This window comes from Neofelis nebulosa, chromosome 7, assembly GCF_028018385.1.
Source record: "Neofelis nebulosa isolate mNeoNeb1 chromosome 7, mNeoNeb1.pri, whole genome shotgun sequence".
NCBI classification, from domain to species: domain Eukaryota; kingdom Metazoa; phylum Chordata; class Mammalia; order Carnivora; family Felidae; genus Neofelis; species Neofelis nebulosa.
In genome coordinates this window covers 102,688,539-102,715,368 of record NC_080788.1, presented here as the reverse complement: position 1 = coordinate 102,715,368, position 26,830 = coordinate 102,688,539, and the positions used below count along the sequence as shown (strand labels likewise).

At 39.6% G+C, this 26,830-nt stretch overlaps 1 long non-coding RNA gene across 1 annotated transcript in view; it reads left to right on the top strand.

Annotated features, from left to right (window-relative positions):
* The window catches only part of LOC131517239 (uncharacterized), a 289,644-nt gene that overhangs the window by 97,725 nt on the left and 165,089 nt on the right, over positions 1 to 26,830 (top strand). The gene's annotated exons all lie outside the window — the stretch shown is intronic.

Here is a 26,830-nt window from a genome sequence, read left to right as displayed (position 1 = left end):
TGTTGAGATTTTGCTGGTTAGAGTAAGAGAACTGTGCTTACCTGGGTACCTGCTTTCAAAACTTGAACCCTAGAGATGTTCATTGGTAAGTAAGGCAAATCAGGAAATTTGTATTTTCCTTTCAAAGCTATTTATTCAAGAATCTAAGGTTATAGGGGGCAGCAAACCAAAGCTAAAGCATAAGGGATCTTAATGTTTACTCTTAAAGGAGCACAACAAACCCTCGAAGGGATGCCTATGTAGTACCTAGAAGTTACATTTCCTTGGCAAAGGCAATAGGACCCAGGTTCTAGCTGCCCTTAACATTTGCAGGCTTGGAAACTGGATTTTGTTAGTACCTAAGAACGCTTAAAGACTATCACATGCCCGCAAAACTCCCAAGTGACAATGGTTTGACTTACACTGAGAAATTATCTGCCAAGTTGACTGGATACTCTTATTGGCTGGATGGAATATTTGTATTAATTTACAACAAGAAATACAATTCTTGAGTGCACCAGGCATTTATATCAGCTTTATATCACTTCTCTTTGTAGGATGGCTACAGAGGAAGCTAAAATACAATCAGAAGGTTGCATGTTGAGCATGGGCAGTGATCATGTCAATATCAATATTGAGTGCATTGAGTCATTTAACTTGACCTGCCCTTCTATAGTATCAGAATTCATGCCAAGCAAGCTGGATATTTGAGCCCAGGGGTCAAATCCCTTCTTCCCTGAGGTGGTGTTGGAAGCTTCCTGTCACATTTGAATTATCTCATTTTTTTTTTTTTTCCTGTGATGACAAATCTTTTTTGTCCCTCAGTGTTTCTCAAATGTGTCCTATGGTTCACTAATCCTACTTGATTCTTTGGGAAAAAAGGATTTTGTGGTTGAAAAAATCATCACTGCTTACCATACCCTCATTTTGTGGCCTCACTATGCTCATTAGCACATCAAAAGTTCTGAGCAAACCTGTTTAACTTTGTTTGCTCCTGCATTCCCTAAATTTACTTGACCAAGGAACACTTTCTTTGTGGAGTATCTGTTAGCATCCCAAGAAACTAGGTGTTCCAGGAAATACTCTTTGGGAAATACTAATATAGCTATGAGTGCTGCCAGTTGGGCAATGGTCAAGTTTTCTCTCCTCTTGCATTTTGCCTGGATAACACCTAGAGTTTGTGGCTGCCTCACTGTTGGCTCCAAGTCCTGACTATAATGATGGAAGACAAAAGAGGCAAAGGGAAGCAGGGTTAAACCTGAAGAAAGGTGAAATAGTCCTGGGTGAAATAAGTTCCAGGAGACTAAAATGGTTGGCGTTTAAGCTTCTAGTTCTACATATTTGGGGCTCTAAAGCTCTTTCCCATTTGGGGAAAGAACATTCTTTTATTGGGCTTCAATACTTTTTTTCTCTAGCAAATGGAGAAAAATATAACTTTGCTTAGTAGGATAGGGAAGATTTTCTGAGAACCTACATGAGCCATTATAAGTTCTTATTTGTAATGGCTTTTTTTAAGTTTATTTATTTATTTATGTATGTATTTATTTATTAATTATTAAAAAGAATTTTTAAACGTTTGTTTATTTTTGAGAAAGAGAGAGAAAGGGAGAGAGAGAGAGAGAGAGAGCATGAGCAGGAGAGGGGCAGACACAGACTCTGAAGCAGGCTCCAGGCTCTGAGCCATCAGCACGGAGCCTGATGTGGGGCTTGAACTTACGGACTGTGAGATTGTGACCTGAGCCGAAATCAAGAGTTGGGTGCTTAACCGACTGAGCCACCCGGTGCTTAACTGACTGAGCCACCCAGGTGCCCCTAAGTTTATTTATTTTTGAGAGAGAGACAGAGAGAGTGAGCTGAGGGGGGCAGAGAGGGAAGGAGAGAGAATCCCAGACAGGCTCTGTGCTGAGAGCACAGAGAGCCCTATATGGGGCTCAAACTCACAAACCATGAGATCATGACCAGAGCCAAAACCAAGAGTCAGGTGCTTAACCGACTGAGCCTCCGAGGTGCCCCAGTTTTGTAATGGCTTTTAAGCCTTAGCAGGCTGTGTGGTAGTAAAAATCCATGCTTGATACTGGAAAACTGAGATTCAAATTCCAACACCACCCTGGTGTTACCTTGGACATGTGACTTCAGCTCTCCATTTTTATCAATTCAAACAGGAACGGGGCGCCTGGGTGGCTCAGTCGGTTAAGCGGCCAACTTCAGCTCAGGTCATGTTCTTGTGGTCCGTGAGTTCAAGCCCCGTGTCGGACTCTGTGCTGACAGCTCAGAGCCTGGAGCCTGTTTCAGATTCTGTGTCTCCCTCTCTCTGACCCTCCCCCGTTCATGCTTTGTCTCTCTCTGTCTCAAAAATAAATAAACGTTAAAAAAAAAAATTCAAACAGGAATAACAATGCCAGTGTGTGATGTCACTGTAAAGATTAAATAGTGGTTGGATAACATCCAACAGCGCTTAGAACTGTACTATGCTTGTTTCTTTTTTAATGTCCCTAAATAATTGTATATAGTAGGTACAGCAGAAGCAGAAACTAAGGTGTAGGGAAGTAAAGACACACAGCTAATAATGGTGGACTTGGAATTTGAATCCAGAGTCTATTTTCTTTGCTACCATGCTACATGCAAAAGTCTAGATCTAGCATGTAAATACTTAATCCATGTTTTAAAATATAATTGGCTTTCTTTTTACTTAACATAATGACTAGACTGATTCATGTTAAGTATAAAACTATGTAAAAAGGCAGAGAAAATAACCCTTTAGGGAAGAGAAGCTCAAGCCGGATAAATCATATGTATATTGCTTAACATAAATTTTTTATTAGATCATGTTTAGGAATGTCTGCATGATGTTGGTAATCACTGCCTATAAATTTTTATTTTTGTTTATGTTTATATACTATTATATTGTCAGACTGTCATATCTTACAGTGAACACTTACGGTCACCCAAACTTTTGGTGATCGCTTACCTTTTCAATATGGAAGTCAGAAAATGCATATCTCAGGCTACTTTGTGGCCAGGGGACAAGCCTGTGACCTGGGCTCTGTGACAGGGCCCATCCTAGGTTAGATTTGGAAGTAAGATGCGGGAGATGGGACATGGGAGGGAACCAATCTTTTGCTAAAATTGATGGTAGAGATATGCAGGGGCATTGACAGCGGCATATTTCCTGGCCTCCAGTCCTAAGGGTCTTAGGTACTGAGTATTGGTGCAGTGGTGTTTTCCTTAGAGCCATCCCTATGCCGTGGCTGAGCATCATTCCTGGCTGTGTAGCTTCAGGGTTTTGCTTCCTGGCCCTTCTGGAGATACCTGAGATATGTAGTGCTGTTTCATCAATTCCCTTTTTTTTTGCCATTTAAACTTGCCAGGATGGATTCTGCTGTTTGTAACTCAAAGTTGTCACTGATAACACTGTTTAAATGCAGTTCCTGACACTCTACTGGGCATACAGGAGATGCTCAATGAATGCTTGATGAATGCTTGCTGAATACATAAATGGGCAATTGTGAACTGGTGGTGTTGATGGTGGTGGTGGTGGTGTGTGTGAGAGACCTCTGCTCTATCTATTACTTTTCTTAGCTTTGATCTCAATCCCTTGGGAATTTTATGTAGGGGTTTGGTATGGTACATTTTTGTTTCTACCTGTGACTTTAGAAAGTAAGAGCACTGTAAATATTAAACCCATTCTTCACTTGGTTTTGGGAGGCTATTACTGAAGATATGTGGATAAGTTTATACCAGGTTTTCCTCCTCCAGAATTATGTGGACAAATTTTTCTCATTTCTGCTTGTCAGAAGGAAATTTGGAATGTATGAGGTCTGGGGTTAACTTTTGAGTTAAAGCTGACATTTTTCTAGTGAAGAATCTTTCTGAAAATTGCTTCATTCTTTGAGAGATGTTTAACTAAGAGTGTCAAAGAGTCACAGGAATAGTTGGTTTTTTTTCAAGTTTATTAGTCTATTTTGAGAGAGACAGAGACAGCGCAAGTGGGTGAGGGGTAGGCAGAAGGGAAGACAGAGAATCCCAAGCAGGCTCCACACTTGGAGCCCGATGCAGGTCTTGAAGCCATGGAACTATGAGATCATGACTTGAGCCAAAACCAAGAGTTGGATGCCCAACCGACTGAGCCACCCAGGTGCCCCAGGAATCATTTTTTAATTTATCATTTTTGTTTCACATTTTAAAATATATTTTATTACTTTTAAGGGGTCATTCAGAAATCGATCCAATTTAGTATTATGTTTTGTGGTAGGTAAGGGATAGCAGATGCCTGCTTGACATCCATACTTTAGATCCTAGGAAGCCCCAAACAACAAAGTTTTATGCCTGAATAACATTTAAGATTTATCCCAGAAACTATATAAAATGGGACATTTATATGTTCAGTCAAATTTTCACTTACTTGCCTTAACAATTTTGTAGTTCTGTGTGAGCATCTATTGGTTTCTTGGGGATATCTTTGAAGAGGGGGTTCTAAGTAGAAAAGCCCTACTAAATTTTGGATTTGGAATTCTACTCAGAAGGAGGCAGAAGCAAGCCAGTGAGTGTAGCAAGGAAGGAGAGCAGAAGATCAGGTCCCCACCTCCCCTCTCTCCCAGGCAAAAGGAATACTGGCTTCCTGGGGGGATCCACCTACTCCCGTCTGGTCCCTACAACAGTATAACACTTAAGACCTTCTCCAAGGGAAATATCTATTTCCTGAAGTTTTATAATACCTTCTGTATAATTTGTTTTTTTGGTTCAGATAGATGTTAATTAAGGGAAATTTCACCCCAAATAGCTAACACATACGAAGTTGTTTGTGAAGGTTATTTTTTCCTAGAGGGAAAAAGAGAGAGAGAGAGAGAGAACTGATGGACTTGTAATCACATATTTGGATACTCTTAAGGGTCTGGCTTATCTGGAAACAGGACATTTAAAAGATAAAGTTGACACTCCATTTTAATCCCACCCCCAGCAGAGTCAAGTTTTTTGACATTTCTCTTTGTCAAGAATTAAGGATGAAATGTGCAAGAGACAGGTTTTTGTTTTTAAAACAGCAGCTGCTAAGCAACCCCTATCATCTACGTTCTGTTACCAAGTTTTGGGCAGATAGTGGCCAGGTGGGTACTTCCAGGAGCTCTCCCCGTATTTGGGTCCTTTGATCCCACAATAATCTTTGAACGTCTGTTTATAGACCCACTGAGCTGTTTCTCCTCTCATGTTTAAATCTGGCAGTGAGACCACAATTTTGTAATTCTGCAAGGGAAGTGTAGTCGGAAACAGTATCTCACTGTGTTTATTTAAAAAGTGCAATGGAAATAAATATGAATGTATAGTATTTCTTTCTTGGCATATCTGAATTAGATTCTTGCTAATTAGCTAGTCATTTCTTTGGGTTTCACCTCTAAAAGAAGTTGCCAGAGGTTGCCATAGAAATCATGCTGTGCTTAACTTAGAACTAGGTGGTTGATATTTAGGGCTGGAGTGGGCAAAAGGTGTTAACTTCATTCACGGGGGTTGTTGAAGCACAAGGGCAATCTCTTTGTGCCAACATGGTATTAATCTTTGTTTCACATAAGTGTGTTTCTTAGCAAGGGTGAGTAGTTTGCTTTGTGCGAAGGGAAAAAGTAGAAATATCCTTTTTATTTTGAGGCATTGAACATTGGTATTTATACCCTTTAAAATTTTTTTTTAATGTTTATTTATTTTTAAGAGAAACATAGTGCAAGTGGGGGAGGGGCAGAGAGAGAGGGAGACACAGAATCTGAAGCAGGCTTCAGGCTCTGAGCTGTCAGCACAGAGCCTGATGTGGGGCTTGAACTCACGAATCATGAGATCATGACCTGAGCCAAAGTTGGATGCTTAACCAACTGAGCTACTCAGGCATGCTACCCTTTTTAATATTGTAGAATAAACTTGATTTAAGGAATCAGATTGTCTCTACCCCAAAGTGTTTGACATGATGCATATAAATAAATTTTCTACTTTGCCATTTTTTTATCAGGATTCACTTTGTACTTTCCTATAAAACCTCATGTCTGTTTTTTAAGCATATATATAATATTGTTATATATTATATTATATATAATAATTATTATATTAAAATATATATTCTCATCACATATGATACAATATGTTTTATATCATATTATATATAAAAACACTAATATTTTAGGATATATGTTCAATCTATTTTTTGTGCTTAGATATATTTATGTGAGTACATTAGTGTGAATTGAAAAATGATAATCATACTGTACTTAGTGTTCTGTAATTTGTTTTCCACCATGTAATATCTCATTTTCTGTTTTATTAGATGTCCTTTTTTAAAAAAAATATTTTTTAATGTTTATTTTTATTTTTGAGAGAGACAGAGCACAAGTGGGTGAGGGGCAGACAGAGAGGGAGACACAGAATCCAAAGCAGGTTCCAGACTCTGAACTGTCAGCACAGAGACTGATGCAGGGCTTGAACTCACAAACTGTGAGATCATGACCTGAGCTGAAGTCGGACACTCAACTGACTGAGCCACCCAGGCACCCCTTATTAAATGTCCTTTTAAAAAATGTCAATACTCTAATATAAGGATGTACCACACTTTACTTCGCCAATCTCTAAATGTTAGGCATTTAATTGTTTTTTTAGGTATATTGAAAGGGCATACTTTTTAATGCATCAATCCTTGGATTCATCTCTGGTTAGGTTCTTAGAATAAATTCCTAGAAATGAAATTGATGGTTTAGATGGTGTACATGTTTAGACACATATTGTCCAATTGCCTCTAAAAGATTGGGACAACTTTCAGTCTTATTCATAATGTTTATATATGTTGGTTTCTTTCTGTTTGTATTTACTGGTTATTGATGCTTTTCTAATCCTTAGCCATTTGGTAGGCAAAAAAGAAAGTGTTTTGTTGTTTTTAAATTTGTGTTTTGAGATAGTTTTCTCTGCCATGCCATGATTCCTAGAAACTCTTGGTTCCTCCTACTTAGCTTGTTTTAAAAGAGACAGGTGCTGCAGTGTTTCATATAGGGTAAAAGTTGTGTGTAGAACTTTAAAGCTGTGGCTGAGTAGAGAATTCATAGTTCTATGGGTGTCCCAACTGTTATGATAAATACAGGCTGCTCCTTAGGTAATATGAAACGGGCCACTGTATCTTGTATTGTTTCCTAACACAGATCTTAGAAATGTATTGTGTAACCAAAGAAGCTCAATGGGAAACTGAGCAGAGATTTTTTTTTGGGCTAACACCTGAGGAGGTGTGTTTGTGAATTCAAGGATATGTTAAACTTGCCTCAAACAAGATAACCAGATAGCAGCATTCAAATGGAACATAACACTCATCAGAACATATTTCTGTGTTCCCTCTTTCATCATGAGTCTTTGGAACTTATATATGTGCACAGGCTTTGTTGAAGTAAAACTGTGGTGTTTCTGGACAATATGTAAGCAGAGACACGTTGGGGTCAGCTCTCCCTCTCGTGATCATGGTATCTCCCCTGCCTCAGCTCTCCCTCTCGTAACTGCTTCTACTGTAGCCTGAAGGATGGGAAGAGAAATCATTATCTGGTTTCATCACCCAGTGAAATCATTGTAAGATAGTTAGAGAATGCAAACAGATGCTCTCAAAGCCAGGAGATTTATGCTTTTGATACAGCTCTGAGAGATCAACCTGCAGACCTCTGCTAGGATTCAAACAGATGGCTAGTGGATAAGCGACCACCAGAACTGGACAAAGCAGTTCTTGCCTTTACCCTAACATACCACGTCGTCTTGCTTTCCTTCACCATTCCCTACTTCTCCATCAAAAGTTAGTCCCTACTCTGTGCTCTCTCATGCATATCTCTATCCTGGCACTGGCTACAGTGGATGCTTTGGAATTATATTTTGATCTGTCTGCCCAGGTACTACATCTCATGACTTGCCCATTCTTATACCGTAAGTCCGTAACACAGTGCTTGGCACATATAGGCGCCAGTATTTGCATGATATTTCCATGATAAGGTTATCAGCCATTGACCCCTCTACATGTTGACCGGAAGGGCAGCTTAGACCACAGGGAGACACAGGCATGGCCAGGCCTGAGTAGCTCTGAGAGACTCCAACTCCTGCATCACCTTCTGAGATTTCAATTTTTTTTTTTAAATTTTTCTTTTAATATTTATTTTTGAGACAGAGAGAGACAGAGCACAGCAGGGGAAAGACAGAGAGAGAGGGAGACACAGAATCTGAAACAGGCTCCAGGCTCCGAGCTGTCAGCACAGAGCCCGATGCAGGGCTCAAACCCACAAACCATGAGATCTTGACCTGAGCTGAAGTCAGATGCTCAATTGACTGAGCCACCCAGGCGCCCCTGAGACTTCGAGTTTTTGAGACCAGTTTTCTTTGCCACTATTGAAATATCATAGGGGTTCCAATTAAAAATATTTTTATTGAGACCTGTTTGATATTAATAATAGGAAAGGAGCAGGTATTTTGAGATTTCATTTAAAGATAGCCTGAAGTGATACCTTTCATTTTATCTGTAACCTCAAAGGATAGGGAAGGGACTATTGCGAGGAATTGCAAGCATTTCTGTTATTCTTCTAAAGAGAATGTTGTGTTCTACATACCCTAGAGCAGCTCTGTGCATGGTGCCTCTTAAGTCAGCTGCAGAGCCCAGGTGTTCCAGTCAGCGCAGGGTCCTATGCTCCTGTGAGGAGTGCAAGGTGTTTTTTGTGTCAAGTTGAAAAGTTTGATTTTAGTCTACTGGAATATCACTAATAGCTCAAATAGAAATAACAAGCGTTGGTGAGGATGTGGAGAAAAGGCAGCCCTGGTGGTGGGAACGTAATTTGGTGCAGCCACAGCAGAAAACAGTATGAAGCCTCCTCAAAAAATGAAAAATAGAACTACCTTACAATATGCGTATTTGTACGTCCACTTCAGCATATTTATCCAAAGATAATGAAAACATGAATTTAAAAAGATATATACAGTCCTATGTTCATTGCAGCGTTATTTACAACAGCCAAGATACTGGAGTAACCTGGTGCGCCTGGGTGGCTCAGTCGGTTAAGTGTCCCACTTCGGCTCAGGTCGTGATCTCACAGTTTGTGGGTTCGAGCCCTGCGTTGGGCTCTGTGCTGACAACTCAGAGTCTGGAGTCTGCTTCCTATTCTGTGTCTCCCTCTCTCTCTTGGCCCCTCCCCCACTCATGCTCTTTCTCAAAAATAAATAAACATTAAAAAAATTAAAATAAAAAGATATGGGAGCAACCTAAGTGTCCATCAATAGAGGATAAAGAAGGTGTGGGGGGTGTGTGTGTGTAAATATTACTTAGCCACAAAAAGGAATGAAATCTTGCCGTTTGCAGCAACATGGATGGACTTAGAAGATATTATGCTAAGTGAAATAAATCAGACAGAAAAAGATAAATACCGTTCGATTTCACTTATATGTGGAAGCTAAAAAACAAATCAAATGAACAAAACAAAATAGAAACAAACTCATAAATACAGAGAACAAACCGGTGGTTGCCAGAGGGAAAAAAGATAAGGGAAAAGGCAAAATAGGTAAGGGGATTAAGGGGTACAAACTTTTAGTTATAACATAGTTAAGTATTGGGGAGTAAAGTGCAGCATAGGGAATATAGCCACAAATGTTAAAAAGAAGCTCAAACAAGCAGTAAAGTGACTTTAAAAATGTATGATTGGTTATTTCAAAATAGACATGTGATTTTAGTTTAAATAAAATTATTTGTCCCAACAGCAGTATTGCTGTCTTCCATAAGGCTTTCAAATGCTATTGAAAATAATCAGAGATGACTACCTTTAGTTTTTTTTAATGTTTATTTATTTAATTTTGAGAGAGAGAGAGAGAGCGAGCGAGCGTGTGCATGTGAGCGCACACAGAGGAGGGGCAGAGACTGAGAGGGAGACAGAGAATCAAGGCAGGCTCCAGGCTCTGAGCTGTCAGCACAGAGGCGGATGCGGGGCTCAAACTCACGGAACTGTGAGATCATGACCTGAGCTGAAATCAGACCCTTAACCGACTGAGCCACCCAGGTGCCCCAAGGTGATTATTCTTTATACCTGAGCACATAGAAGAGATTCAATAGATACATATATTTTATCTCAACATCTCGAGCCTGCAGGTAAAGAATCATTAAAGTTTAATTTCAGCTAGAAAGACAGATTGAACAATAGACTATTATTAGGCTTTGGTTTATTTCCAAGTACTAAATATGTAAGAGATAAATATGATCCTCATGAAGACTAGCTATATGTAAAATTTCTCTACTTCTGGTATCTTCTGCAGCCCACTAGAAAAAAAATGGCAAGTTTTGGGGTTTTCTGAGAATTTGAATAGCAAGAAAACAGCCATGGGAGTTGGGCAAATTTTGTCTGAGTGTCTCCTTTTTATTTGAGCAGCACTATTACCTTCTGTCCAGTTACATAGGCAAAAATCCTATTCCTCTGAGAATAGCAGTTGTGTCACTCCATGTGTGTTTCTTATTTTGGCCGACAGACTATTTAAAAAAAATTCTAGCTCCTTTCCACTTTTGCATGTGCTTTGATTTTTGGCTCATGTGTCTACCATAGATACTAAATTGTAACTGTGATCTGGCCCCTTTATTAGAAGTCTGTCAGCTGTATTCATATGAACAGCATCACTTTAGAGGAATACGTTTTGAACTTTTTGGATTGCCATCCCATTTTCACAGTTGCAAACCCCTGTGATGGGAACTTTATATGCTCTTAGAGATATTTTGAGCCAGGGGTATAGAAGAGGGGAAAAAGGAGAATGAGAACAGATAGAACTGATGAAAATACCAGAGAATATTTTAATTATTCAGTAGGTCTTTGTTTCTTTTAAGCCAGAGACAATTTTTTTTTTTTTTAAAGAGAAAACTCCTGATTTAACTAAATAACACATTGAATCCATCCCAGTGTTTGGATTAAGTTTTCTTTATCTTTTGGAATCCACTCCCACCCCCTCCACTCCCTATCCCTGGGCCTCTGCTCTCTCAGTTACAATATCATTTTTCAAAGGGAAAAATATTGAACAGTCCTTTGTATTTTCAGTTCAGGCATTATCAGTTATGGATTCAGGATCTTCTCAGACTGCAGAAAAAATAAGATGGCAAATAAAAAAGGGGGAATTTCATTTCTGAATATGAAATTTGGTTCTACTCAACCAAATATAGCATGGAAGCTTGAGCATTAAAAATGTGACATAAACAGAGAAATGATTTAATAAATTATGGTGCATCATATTATGGGATATTATGCAATCTTTTAAAAGAACAACATGGATATATATCTTTTAAAAAATTTTTTTAATGTTTATTTTTGAGAGAGAGAGAGAGAAACAGAGCATGAGAGGGGGAGGGGCAGAGAGAGAAAGAGACACAGAATCAGATGTAGGCTCTGGGCTCCAAGCTCTGAGCCAGGAGCTGTTAGCATGGAGTCCGATATGGGACTTGAACTCACAAACTACAAGATCGTGACCTGAGCTGAAGTCAGGCACTCAGCCAACTGAGCCACACAAGCACCCCAACACAGATGTATATCTAACCAGGGGTAGCAAGCTTGGAGGGCTGGAGTTCCAGTCAGGACATGGGGCTGGGGGTGGCAGAGCTTGTGGTGTGCCGAGAATGTAGGTCCCACTGCAGGGACTCTTGTGGCTCATTGGTTCATGTTGCAAATTGGGTACAGTGTTACTGTATCTTTTCATTTAAAAAAAAAAGGAAATATGGGCTTTCTGTATGTTGAAAACAAATCTTAAGAATTGGAAAGGATTTGTGAATTGTGAGCTACTAGCTTGCAACTCCTGGCCTAAATATACTGACCTGGAATGATGTGTGAGACAAACTGTTAAAGGAAGAAAAACAGCCTACAAAATCATACATATAGTATAATCTCATTTATTAAAAAAAATTCTTCTCCATTATACATGTATGTATATACATAGAAAAAGGTCTGTAACATACTTTTTGCATTGCTAACCGTTGTTACCAGAGAGGAGGGACGTGTGATGTGTATTTTGTGGGGGGGGGAGGGGTTGGGGTGTTTGAGGGACGCTTTTGCTTTATTCTACATACCTTTGTATTGTTGGCATTTAAAAAATGATTAAAATGTTTTCATGTATTAGTAATTAAAAACTGTTTAAAAGAGGGTATTCATACTCAATCACCACAGTTTCCTACTTTTTTGTAATGTCCTTTTTTAGAATGTAGATGAAAAAATAGGGAGAAGGAATCAACATATTGTGGAAGGTATTCACCTCTTATGGGTATAGCATAGTCTCATTCCTACTCACAATATAACTTTGATAAGATTTTGAAAGTCATTGCTGAAATGGGAGCATTTTCAGGTATTGCTATAGCAGACTCACTGTTATGCCTATACAGAAATATCAAAGCCCATTTATGTTTTAAATGTATGTTGGCTTTGTTTTTTCATTGATAAATTGATGGCTCCTGGGTCATTAAGCGTGTGCTTGGTTACCTCGATTGGTGATGTAATGCCACAATCTTTATTCTGGCTATTCTGTCAATGGTTGGACACTTCCCTTAACTGCAACTATCTTGGGAATGTGTTTTACTGATGAAGTATTAGAGGGATGAACCAGTGTCAATCCATTACCACTGGTAGAATTACAACTCAGGGTAAATAACCTGCTAGTTATTGATCACTCCATCTGTGTACAAATAGTATAGTCTGTACAGTGAAATATTATTTAGCTGAACAAACGAATGTCTATTTAGTTGAAATTGCTAAAAAGAAAAAGAAAAAAGAAAAGAAAAAACAAAATTAAAGAGTCCTTACCATTTAGATGAAAAATAGTTGAGAGAACAAAGCCATTTATTTCCAATATGAGATACATAAAATGGAAATACCAAACGTGTTTTCTTACCTCTTCGCATTTTGCAATTGTCCATATGCTGCAGAGCTTAAAATTGAATGATTCATAGACAACATGGTGAAATGCTATGTAAGTTCATGCTGTATGTGAACTCTTGTAAATTGCAGTGCTGACATAAACTCAAAACCTTCACCGTTGCAATTCATTGTTTGAAAACACATGTTTCGGTACCAGAGTGGCAAAACCTCCCTAGACAAGAGTTGCTGCTTTGAACCCACACTACTACTGGTGATTTAAAAAATCGCCTAACAATTAAATACTTAAATAATGTTATAACTGCTCCTCCAAGTCGTGCTATGCAATTCCATTTAGACCTTTTCTCAGGGAGAAGGGAAGAAAAATGAATGAAAGTATGCCATTCAAAATATCAAAAACGATCTTGGGAGAGAGATGGAAGTCTGTTTTATTACCTAGGGCTACTGAATAAGGGGGAATAAAAGAATGTTGTTGCAGGATTTTATTATCCACTCTGCAGCCTAATGTAGTTGTGGGGCTCTTGGTAAAACTGCGACTTTATCTTAAACGAACTGCAGTGTGTTGCAGTACTGAAGTGTTTTGGAAGAACAGTCACTCCATTATTTTTGCAGAGATTACCTGCTCCAAGTGAAACCTATATGGAATCCTTTCTGACCTGTTTGGTATTGTGATATTGATAACCAGCCACACTTTCCAGGCCCTTATCTTGCCTTCTACGGGATAATCTTTTCTTCTGGATCTTAATTCTGCTAATAGCACCCTTGACTGGCTGCCAGACAACAAACACAGGCAGGTGAAAAATGAATGGCTCCAGCCTGACCGCTGATAACTTCCAAAGGCTTTTTATTCTCAGAATTCCCTCCAAAAAATACAAGATGACAGGATGCCTGTCAATTGCATTCCTCTTGCTCTGTTCTGCAGGCACCCACCCTTCCCCACCAGCCACCTCCCTTCTTATGATTTATTCCTGTAAGGGAATGGCTAATTGATCTCTGTCCTATTTGCTTTTTATCTTCAATGCATTTATATATATATATTTTTAATTTAGAAAGTAGTATATGTGTGTTGTGAAAAGCTAGAAAACCCACAGGAATTTATAAAATGCTCTCTTCCCTCCTTATTCCTAATGTTAATCACTGAAAACAGTTTGATGTGAATTCTTCCAGACCTCTTTTACATACACATCAACATATATGCTATTTTTGTTTTTTCTTTTCAATGACAAGAACAAAATGATACCAAACTATTCATGTTGTGTTGTTCCTAACACATCATGAAGATCCTTCCTTAGTACATACAAATATTCTTTATCCTTATTTACTGGCTATAAGATTTCCATATTATACATGTAACATAATTCAATTTATCAGTCTCCTATTAAGAAACATATTTATTGTTTCTAATCTTTCTGTATTTTATATGTAATGCATTTCTAATTTCATTTTCTACTGTAGTGAACATTCCTGTATTTTCACAGTTATCCAAGAATTACTTGTATTTGAGGTTTTTAACCCCTATAATTTTTCTGTGTTTTGGTCTCTTGTGTTTTTTAAAAAATCAGGAACACATGATATTTCCAAATTAAAGGTGGGGATTGGAGAAAGCAATTTCCCATGTAACTGGTTGATGCATAGGCTTACCTTCTGTGATTCTAGGTCTTGATGTAGTTTACGATGAATAAAACGAATGTGCACCACAGGTATGCAAAATAATTTTAGAGAAAATACTTTCCTGATTTATTATCTGTGGAAGTAACTTATACAATTCTGGAAAAAAAACCCAACCCAGGAGTTTTTATTCTGTGAAATCAATATACTACATTGTAGAGGACTTGAACTCTGAAAAGTGCTGAAAACAGTTTGCTGTCTTTCCCTTGCAAGGGCCTCTGGAAAGCCCATAGTATACGGTGTGCGGGGAACAATGGCTCGTTTGCTCCAGAGAAAAATTTGGTACTCCTAAAGGATTCTTGATCATTTGTGACTCTCAGGCCGGGGCACTGTATTTAACAATGCAGTGAAATCAATCTCAGAGTAAGACTCATTTGGTACCAAAGTAGTGATTTAGGTGGAACATTTGAACATATGATTATAAGGTAAGTCCTACTAAGGGGGCCTGGCATGATTAGCTTTGCTGGAATATATAAAAGTATCAACTGTTCCTTCAGGGAAATCACTTTAATAGATAACAGCATGTTGTACAATGTTTCATCAGTGATATTTAGATCTAAATTAAGAGCAGTTGTGAGATGGGTTGCCGATTTTTCTTGTGATAAAAGGGAAATAGTTCAAGAAATATAGACCAGATGTTATCTTAATCCAGACCTCATGTAAAAAAGCACACTATGGGACAGTAATAATAGTCCATTCTACCTGTTTTTAATTTTCCTACTCTCAGACACCCCCTGTGAAAAATAGATTAAACCAACACATCATTTATGCATCAGCACTAGACTGGGGTTTACTTTGTATGGAATGTACAGATTGAAGTTTGCAGTCATTGGTTTTTGATAAATGTTTTAAAATGCTCGTTTGACAGTAGCATTTAAGAGGAAAAACCCTTAGACAGTCAATGGCTCAGAAGGAACGTTCACAGTGTGGGGATAATCCAGACTTCAATAAAGATTCTTAAATTCATTGCTCCTTGACTCTGAACTACAAAATCTGTAATAAATTTATACAAAGTCAGTATCAGAAAAATGGGTAATATGAAACTTCTAAAAAATGCCTCTAGTTCACTTGTAAGCATCTGCTTATAGCCCTATTTGCAACTATAGAGTAAGGGAGCATGACTTAGTAGGTCTCCACAGTGTGACATCCACTGTCTTGTCCCCAAGGTGGGTAGGTGGAAGAGAGTAGCAAGCATTCATCTTGCAGGAGAGGGGCTTCTCCATCATGTTTCTGTCATGGATGCTGGCTTATGTCTCTCACCTCACCTCATCTGTGCCTGGGATAGACTGTGTTAATTGTGGTATTGCACATTAAAATCTGATTGTAGGCAAGTCTTTGAAAGCCGTATGCACATGGGTGAGCGATCCAGGGGGCCCTTAGAGCACCAGAAGACTTCAGGGGCCTGGCAGGTAGTCTGTATGGGTGAAGTGGAATGGGCAGAAGACCAGAGGGAGAAGTGGGGGCCATGGGAACCTGAAACATACATTAAGGATGCAGGGGCTACTCAGTTTCAATCTCTGTTCTCATTCAGGAATACTGGCTAATGTTAACAGTTACTTGGTTTTCTGTGTTTCTAGGAAAATTGGAAATCTCCATTTTAGTGTAAAAATCTCTTTTTATCATGACAAAATATACATAACATAAAATTTACCATTTTAACCATTTTTAAGTGCAACAATTCAGTTGCATTAGGTACATCGATATTGTTGTGAAATTATCTCCAGAAGTGTTTTCATCTTTCCAAATTGAAATTGCCCCCATTAAACAGTAACTCCCCATTCCACCTGCCCCCTCGTCCTTGGCAACCACCATTCCACTTCCTGTATTTAGGATTTTGATTCCTCTAGGTATCTCAGGGAAGCGGAATCATACATTTGTCCTTTTGTGACTGGCTTACTTCACTTAGCGTAATGTCTTCAAGGCTCATCCCTGTTGTAGCACGGGTCAGAATTTCCTTCCTTTTTAAGGCTGAACAGTATTCCATTGTATGTAAATACCATGCTTTGTTTATCCGTTCATCCATCTGTGGATGCTTGGGTTGCTTTCAACTTTTGTCTATTGTGAATAATGCTGCTGTGGACCTCTTGGTCTTTAGAACAACATGCTGTCCACATGAACATGTCTTTAGGCTGTCTGGAGGCTCCGGCAGCCAGTTTGTGACCTCTGCCTAAGAACAAGTACATAGCAGCCAAATCCTACTTTTTCTTGAATGGAATGTAGCCCCCATATAGAAAGGGATACTAAAGCAAATAGCTTAATGGGGTCCCCACTGGCTCCACAGAGTTAGAACATGCTGGAATTCTCTTCCTGGGCATACTTTCACAGAGGGAGAGCTCAGTTCATTGTGATTAGGGCTGCCTCTAGGTCTTGCCTTCCTTCGGCTGTCTAGTGCCAATGACCAGTTACTGTGCTGGACGGAACCATCTGGAAGGCCTCCATGAAAGCAGCATCTACCCTGTGGAAGACCCCTTCAACGGCTGGCAAAACTCTTCATTATTTTTTCTAGGGGAATCAATGCTCTTTTCAAAATGTGATATTTCCATTTTTATTTCATGACAGAGAAGCAAGACTGTGTAATAAGAAAAATGAGCCTTTAGGGGCCGCCCACACAGCTCGACCTCTACAGGGGAAGTTGTTCCAAACAGCTTCAATAGGGATTACAACGCAGGATTTACATTTTAAAATAATTAACCTTCTGATCACCAGTGACAGTCTGAGGGCATTTTAATGACCATTGTTGTTTTAATTGGAGTGACAGCAAAAGCTTTAGGAAATGACTTTTTCTTATCAGAATGGGGCAAAAATGTGGTTTTTGTCATTCTGAAGAAATTACTGCCAGTTTTCTGAACTCTAAATTATCTAAAAAGATGTATCTTGCTCAGCGCTGCATCCCCAGTGCTGTGCACCAAGCCACGCATACTGTGCTTGCTTGATAAATATTTGTAAATACTGGATTTTTTTAGTACTGGATTTTTTTTTTGACAATTGCACGCAATTAGCATAGGAAGCTATTAGAAGGGTTTCAAGAGGGATGAAACTATAAAACGTGGGATGAAAAAGCACCTCTTAATTTATGCATTTTGAATATTCTTTCTGAAATCTCTATTTACTTTTAAAACAAAGACTTACAAAAATGGGCTCTTAATGTAAAAAAGATTCCGGCGGTAGTTGAGGACATATAGGTTAATACTCAAAGTGTGTTATTAGTAATGACCAAAGACCTTTAGCCTCCTGTCCAAAATTCTGTTTTACTGTATGGAACTAGAATGTAAACTCTATCATGTTGGGCTATTTAGTAACTTATTAGTGCATTCATCTTTTCATCATTTGACAGGTGGAAGTGGTAGTTCAGTTTTTAGTTTTAATTATAAGAGATTCCAGATGTAGAATGCTACACAAATTAAAACCAGAGCTGCTCATGTGTCTTTTCAAAGCAGGCTGACTTCAAGGTATCTGCTTTTCATTTCAAAATGTTATTAAAGCTATTACTAAGAAATTCATAGTCTTAGCCTGTTCCAATAATTGACACCTTTAAAGTGCCTAAACAGATTTAGAGTGTGCAGAAAAGTAAATTTGTCTTGGAGAATGACCCTAATCATCTATTTCCATATAATGGACAAATCAGTGCCCTTGGTATTAGCCTGGGGGTCGATGAATTAAGCTGCCCGGGTCTCCTCTTCCCTCCCTCTGTCTCAGTTTTATTTTTGTCTTCCTAATTAAGCTTTACATGCAGAAATTTGCTATTTACACGTGAGCATCGCATGATCCGCGCTTACCGGAGCCGGCAAGTTCCCGGGTTTATTTCCGCCTGTCGGGACAAGGGAAGACCTTTTCATGGCAACAAAACAACTGAACCCAGAAACTTTTCGTTTCTTAGTGATTTTGATAAGCAGTCCAGGGGAAGTCCTGTCCACAAAAACTTTCCAACACCCGATGCCCACACGGCTTCATAATAAACAGCGGAGATTTTCAGTAATTAGAAGGATAGCTGGCCGGGCTGATAAATTAGAGAAGTAACTTGTTTGGTGTAAACCGAGCCTGTTTCTGAGGCAGAAATGTTAGGCTTTTATCCTCTGGAGTGTGATTGAAAGGGTGAGAAGTTAATTTGGCAGCCTCGCTTCTATGGTTTCATAATGTTTCTCCCCACCCCCTCCCTCCAGCCCCAGCGAAGCCCGGGGATTGCAGCGTTTCGCGCCTGCCCTCATACAAGGCAGGACCGTGACCCGAAACGGAACCCCTCTCCCCAGGGCACTTTCTGAGCAGCAACAGCTTGGCTCAAGTGTTTCTTATGAACAGCCGTCCTGAGCACTTGATCTAAATCATGCCATTTCCTTCACAGCATGGCACAGTTAACAAGTCAGTGCACCAACACAATCTACAGATGGCAGTTCAAAAGGTGCGGGTCCCCCCAGCAAGATAAAGGGCAGGCGGTTCCAGGGGGATGCTCATTACCGGGATGCAGCCGGGGGCTCGGGACGGGTGTGAGCGCGGAGTCGGGCTGCGGGTGGGGGGCGGGCGCGGGCTGGGGGTGCGTCAGCACTGCTCCGAAAATGCAGGCGTGTCTTCGCAAATCAAGCCAGTGTTCTGAGAGATATGTTATTGTAGTAAAGTGCAAACAGCTTGCAGAGAAAGGCTGCATTCAGCCTGGGCTGCCTCCTTCCAGAGCCTGGAGAGGAGAGAGGGTGGTGACAGGGTACAGCACTTACCTTGCTCCATTTATCTGCAAACCCTGGCAAGTATAAGGCAATTTCCTGAGCAAAGCCCCCAACATCAAAAGCGGTGGGGGCAACTACCGGCGAATGCACAAGTCTCCCTAGCACTTGGAAAGCGCCCTTCTAGCTCGCGGCCTGCGCTCCTCCGCAAATTACATTAGCGCTAATGTCCAGCGAAGAATCTACGAGACATATTGGGCCTTTAGACTTCAAAACAGGCCTAAATTGGAACCATATTGCGAGAATACTTCTTAGCTAACATTTATATTACTTCAGTTACCAAATCCAGACTAAGTCCCCGGACTCGGCAGGGGAGGACATAATATATTAGGAAGTAAGAGGAGGGTGTTCTCTTCTGGCCTCCTTTTATAAAAATGTACAAAAACTTTCCTCGCACTAGCAAGGAAATGACTACAAGGCCCTAAAATGTGGATTTCCAGAGGCTGCTGGGGGGCCGCTCCCCGCCCAGGCAGGCCCCCCAGCTGTGTGTCTGCTGCACCTTCGGGGAAGCGTTTGCGCACCCGAAGCCGGGCTGCGGGGCGGGAGAGGCTCAGGTATCAGGCAGGTAATTAGACACGAAGAGCGAAGAGCGAGATTCAGCGGGGTCTCGGCGAGTTGTCAGAGGATGAGATCTATCTCAGGAGACCCAATCAGCCGCTCCTATACTGATCTTTGTAAGCAAATCTCTTTGGGAACGCGCAAGCTGGTGCTTTACCACGAATGTCAGCGCTCGGGAGAAAGGAACGCTACAGCGCAGCTTATTTCTGAGTTCTGTCAAAGCAGCCAGCGAAGAGTTTTCCTTTCTGCACTTATCTTAATGTGAATATACTGAAATGGAGACTTCCTACAGCTCAGAAGTTTCCACGGCGGAGCTGACCAGGAGGGGAGATCGATGGTGTGGGAGATACTACTTTTAAAGACTGTACAGGAAGAAGGATGCAGATTTAGAGTGATTTGGAGGTCACTCCGTTGCCCACACTCGTCTGGAGTTTACACTGGTGTTCATGCCCTTACCAAACGATTCCCACTCCCATCGTGAGCTCCCCTATTCTTCCATTTTTATTACCCTACCCGTCTCCCCACCCAAAATGGGGAGTGCGTAAAGGGAAAGAAAAGAGAAATAAAGCAGAAGGGTGATAAGCTAGCAGATTTAAAGTTTAGGCTGGGAAGAGGGGGGTTTAGTTCCAGCTGTGCCCTGGTAGAACAGAGACCTCACAACGGTCTAGCCTATTAAGAGTCCCCTCCACCATAATCCAGGGGCCGCCACTACTGTCCTTATCAGGTTCCTGAATATCCTTTCCCACAATGAGAGCTTGAAAATCTCTCATTGATTTTCAGAAGGGAAGTAGATTTTCAGAATGGAAGCCAATGGGTTACAGTGCGCTTACATGTGCTTTAGGCATTCTTTCAACAAAGTTTATTTCTACGTGACATTTTCAAGACTTGACATGACTTTGGAGAGAAAGAGATAGTCATACTTTTATATGCACCTGCAATTGGACAACATTTAATATATTTTTTTTCAGAGCCCCACATTGCATCACGGGCTCGGTTTGCTATCTTTAGGGAATGTTTCAGTTGCCATCTCCCATATTAATTTTATTTGGATTTTCTACTGGGACATACACAGAAATGATCAGTTTCTCTTTGCTTAAGCGTTGAAGAAGCTATCAGCTTAAAGCACCTGTGCGGACTCATAGATGGTATCTAACATGCACGTTGATGAAAACTGGCCAAGGACCAGAACTGACTTTGTATCCCCATGGAAATGAATACAATGCAGTGATCTTCACAGGCTCTCAGAACTTTGTTGGCAGTTTGGATAACGCTGGTTGGCTCGCTGTGGAAGACAGAAACAAATACTAAATATGTTATTACAGATCATAGCTGTGAAATACATATGGGCAAGACCAGAGAATGAAAATTTAAATGATAAAACAAACAACAAAAATCAGAACTTGCATCATCAGGTGAGTCTTATTTTTTAAAGTATCACCTTAAGAGACTATGCATTTATACTAACGATGCTACCATCACAGAGAACGTTCTTGGAAATGCTCATTTGAAATTACCTTCAGAACCAGTATGCTGATACTCGAGAAACCCATGACTGCTTTATGCTGCCGCTTTGATTTTGCCCACCCTAACTCTGTTACACACCTTGACCATTCATTTACCTGATTCATAAGACTTGATACCAAATGAACTCCTCAAATATCCATACCTAGACTCCAAGAACAAACCTTTTTTTTTTTCCCCCAGTGAGACTATTCATGAGAAAGAGATTACACCGTTGAAGGCAAGTCCAGAAGAAAATATGGGAAGATGGTTTGGCAAGGGGAGCACTGTATTCTTTATGCTATTAAAGAGCAAGTTCATTATCTGTTGCTGATACTTTTTAATCAGTGGGAAAGCAAGTAGTGAATCAAATGGGAGAATGGAAGGAAGAACTTTCAGCAACTTCCGACTTCCTCCTTAAGGCCTTGTATTATTTACCACACTGAATGTGTCAGATTTGATGTGACTTCAAAGCGCAATTTTTTGCTGATGTGCACCAATTTACATTGTGGTTTCTTCCCCCTTTTTTTGTCATTGGCCAAAGAAACTTTGAGAAAATTTGTGGTATGCTGAGTTATCATTCACCACGATTCACCTCCTCCCTGTCATAGGATTTTATATTCCTCTTCCTGTGGTGTACGATTTGCCCCTGCCTTCATTATACCTGCTTGATTCATGACCTTGAGCTTGATCCTGTGACATGCCAGTGCTCTGGCCAGTGAAGATGAGTGGGTGTAGAGCTGAGCAGAGACCAGAAGAACTGTAGCAACTCACGGCCCTCATGAAACAAGAGCAAAATAGATACATTCATTGTAAGCCACTGATGTATTGAGGTTGTTACCGTAAAAATGCTAAGTATATTAGATATAATCTCATAATTTAGCAGATAAAACTTAGTGAGGCCATAAAGAAAATTCCCAAATGTCAGTCATCTGGGAAAAAAAAATCTGAGGAATTCTATCCAAAACTCCAGAACCAAGTAAAATGTTCAAAGGATTCCACAAGGATCCAAATCCAAATCCAAAGTGTTTATTGGTGCCATATTTGTTGGTGGAGGGTGGTCAGGGCATTTCCAATCATTAAAAATGAACTTCAAGCATCCAGATATCATATTTGATAACTAGGTGTTGGCATTTTAATGATATGGCAAGCTGTAAGTGCTGTTGATAGTGTTTACAAGGCAGGTGGTGTGTATTTATTATGAGTACAACTTACACAATAATTTACAGAGGAGACCTCCAGAGTTGAATTACCAAGTCATCTATAGGAATGACACACACATGTGAGAAAGCAAACGTCAGCCGTTTTATCCTGTGTCAAGACTCAAACTTTTATTCCTTGGGTTCAGAAATTGAACTGATGCAGGAATCTGCACACGTTTCCTTTACCTCTCTCCCACCACCAGCCATTTTTTCTGATTCTAGTTAAGAAAAGAGGGCCATAAGTGAAGTTATTACTATTTTAACTGTCGATAATTTGTGGTTCCAAATATCCCCCTGGGCTGCTTTGTAAAGACAAGCTCAAACTTCATTGAACAGATCTCTTGGGATAGTGTACCAAATTTTTTCAGTCATCCATGATGCCTCAGCCTTGGGGAATAGTGGAAACTTGGGGGGTTTGAAATGAAGCATAGCATCTTCTCCAAGGTTTGGTGGATGACATCGTTACATGGAAACTGCCAGGTTCTGCTTCTTTATCCTATCCTTCTCTCTCAAAGTTAGAAGGCCTATTTTCTCTATGGAATAAACTCTGTGAACTGCATGTTTCAAGACTTGGATGTTGATTAAGGAAGTATTTTAGAAAATTATCTCTCAAAATTTGGCTATAGCTGGTTGAGTTGAAGATACGTATATCCTATCAACTGGCATTTTCACTTCCAGGTACACAATAGGTAGAGCCATAGTAATCTGTCATTTTGTAGGTCAAAATGGTTGAATATTGACAGTTTCCTATGATTCCATGTAAACACCAAAGGGAGAGCCTCATACATGATTAGAGGGAGGTAAAAATGTTTGTTGCAGCATTGTTTGAATAATGAAAAACTGAAAACAAACTATCCATTAATAGGAGAATGAGTAAATTAGAATTTGTTATAAAACTGATGAATGAAAATAGCTACATCTATCATGTAATCTGCCATTAATCTCAGAGGGATACTGACTAGTGATTAAAGAAACCTGAAAATTTCAATAGAAATTATACACTGTGATCCAATTTATATAAGGTTTAAAGGCATACAAAGTAATAACAGATACTGGTGTAGATATATACATATATGGTAAAAGGATACAAAAAGATCCACTGATCAGAGCAGAGAAAAATGGACTTGGGGAGATATCTATTATGTTTTGCTAAAAAAGATCCAAAGTAAATATGGAAAAGCATTAAGAACTTTTTATTTTGAATATGGGTATAAAAGTATATATAATGTCATTATCTCATCAGTATGTTTATGAATTTTTTATTTTGGATAAGGATATAAGGTATATATAATGTCATTATCTCATCAGTAGGTTTAAAATATTTTACAATAAAACTTAAAAAAGTCCTCATTTAATGAAACCTGGCTTACAAACCTATTGCCTTATTTTGGAATCCAGTTCTGAAAGTTAAAAGTTTAATATTAACACTCCATTGCTCTTTACTGCCAAAACAATCCTACTTCACCATTTTAGCTTGGGATTGATGGAGAAAGTAAGTCCCTATTTCTGTAATAATGAGACTGTATTTTCTATTCTTGAAGTTTTGATACAGTATCAGCAGGAGAGCCACTTTTGCAAATCTAGCCAGACTGGGTGCACTGTGTAAATGCAGTGTCACATTCCATGATTAGTCAACTCTGAATGAGCAGTTCTTAGGTCTTATATAAGATATGAGTTTGTGGCTTCTGTCTCTGAATTCTGGATGGGCATCTTGAAGCTCCTCTAGCCTCTAAGCCGGTGTCTGTGTCAAGGGATGATGGTTCAGGGTGGTTCAGGTGGTTCAGCTATATCCATTGGGCTGTTTAGCCACAAGCAGAAAACCCTGAGTCAACTAGCTTCAACAATATGGAGGTTTATTGCTTCACATTATAAGAAGTCTAGAGAAAGGGTGGTCTCCTGGGTGTCTTGCTTCAGAGGCCAATGATGTTATCAATAACTCAGGTTCTTTTCATCTCTATCAGCAGCTAGCTCCTGGGTTGGCTACACCCTCAGGCTGGTAGCAAGGTGGCTGCAGCAATGCTGGGAGTCACATCCACTCAGGTCATTTTTTACGGTAGAGGAGACACTCTGGCTTAGGAGTGAGGCAGTAGTTTCTAGAAGCTCCAGAAGACTTTTCCTCACATCTGATTGGCCAGAGTTAGGTCATAAGCTTATTTCTAAAATGTTCCTGGAAAGGCCCATGGAGTTATCCTACCTAGACTCCTTGAATGTGGTGTCAGACCATGTTTCCCTAAGGATCATGGCTGTGTAGACAATTAGTGGTTGACTGATCAAATCAGGGTTCCGTCAGGGAGAAAGAAAGGAGGAATGGATGCTGGGTGGACAACTGGCAGTGTTGACTACTGTGGCCTGGTGTGTGTCTGGGGAATATTAGTTTCACTATAATCTTCGTTAGCCCTTCATTAGTTCATTCTCCAAGTACTCCACTATAATAATTGTACTATCTAAGTAAAATCCATGAGCTGCTAGGTCACCTTCAATTTCCCAACCTGCCCTTGCATCCAGATTGTCTCTCAAAAGTCCCTTTTGTATAGAAATTCCGGGACCATCTCTACCCACTGCCTGGTAGGGACTTTTTAAGCAATAGCCCAAGTGTTGAAAGCAAACATTAGAAAAAGAAAAAAAAAAGTTAATTTATTTAGATACTTCAACATATTTATATCCATCGCTTTAAAACTTTTAAAAATTTTACCTTGTTTATGTTTTGAGAAATTCCAAGTTTTTCCTCAGGGTATATTCACTTGTCCAATTTTAGATTTTAGGAATATTTTCAAGAATTTTCCAGTGAGCATTTCCATTTTGGCAGAAGCCACCTTTTCTTTTTTCTTTCTGTGAGTCAGATGAGATACTTGTCACATTCCAAATTACTCATTTGCTTTGTGAATCTGCTCGTTGTTGTGGTGACCAGAAAATTTGTTGGCTGAGGAAAAAAAAAAGTTTTATTTTGGGGTGGGGAGGTGGGTCGAGGGAGGGGAAAGGAAGTGGCTTTAAGAAACGGAGTGGAAATGCATTGACTATTTTGAGTCTTCTACAAAAGGGACAGAGGAGATGAATGCTTTATTTTGGTTCCCAGGGAAACTTTCCCAGGCCTTGTGCAATGAAAATAGGTTCAACAGTTGCCTTTCTCTTTGTCAGTCATATACTCTTTTCCTGTTTCTTTCTCCGAACACACAACCAAATGAAAATTCAAGATATGTGATCTTTTTTTTTCCCACTAGATGTGGTGAGCGTCTCTTGCTGTAGGCAATTCTTCTGTTCCGAAGCAGGGGAGCCCAATGCACTTGTCATCAGGCTTTTTTCTTTAACAAGATAGGCCACTCTAATAATAATTCCATAAGCCATCACAACAAGTTAGGAATTAGGAGGGACGTTTTAGGTACTTGTTTGGAGGAGGGAGGAGAAGCAAGATTGTTTTTCCCTCTGGTTTCATCAGGGATTCTTGTAAAATATAATTTAATTAAAAAAAAAAAAGAAAAGCCAACTTGGGTTCTTTTCCCTGAAGTGTCATTCCTTCCCCTTAACTGAATTAAGGCTCACAAAACAAAATTTTAGCTTTTGCATTCTTACGCTAGCCAAAGACCTGCCGCGATCCTTCACGGCTTCACCCCAGCCAGTAAGAAGTGGGAGTTAACAGATCAGACCTGGGCTCCCACAGACCTCTTCAGATTCTGTGTCTGCCACTTCCTAGCAGTATAACCTGGGTCTAGTTACTTAACTTCTCTGAAACTCAGACTCCTCTTGTGTAAAATGGAGTTAGTAAGAATACCTATCGCACTGGTCCTTGTGAGATGAAAGCATATAGTGTCTACGATATCATATGTGTCCAAACTCAATAAGGTGTATATATATATAAATATATGTATATATATATTTATATGTATATATGTATTTATATATATATACACACACACCTCTAAGTTATAACGCTTACTTGAATTTCATTGGGAGTGTCATCACAAAGCTATAGTTTAGCATGGATTATTTGCATTGCATATACCAAGGAAGTATAACTTCAAATGCAAAACATATACCTCCATTTCGGTTTCACGAAATCATATGAATGGACAGTTGCCTGAATGCTGTGTAGTCTCTAATTTCATTCAACTCTTCTAGATTCTCCATCTAGATTAAGCCACACCGTTGAGGAGTCCTTAACCAAGGTTGTTTATGTACTATTTTGAGCAGATCAGACAGAGAGCAAAAGAAGCTTTAGCTGAGGTAGGCCAGGCAAAAGAGAGAGGCATCTAGTGGAAAAGAAAGAGGGATGACTGATATTTCAACTTTTCAGTGCTTCAGCATCTGTTATGAGGAAGGATGTGTGTATATCTGAGGAAAAGAGTCTGCG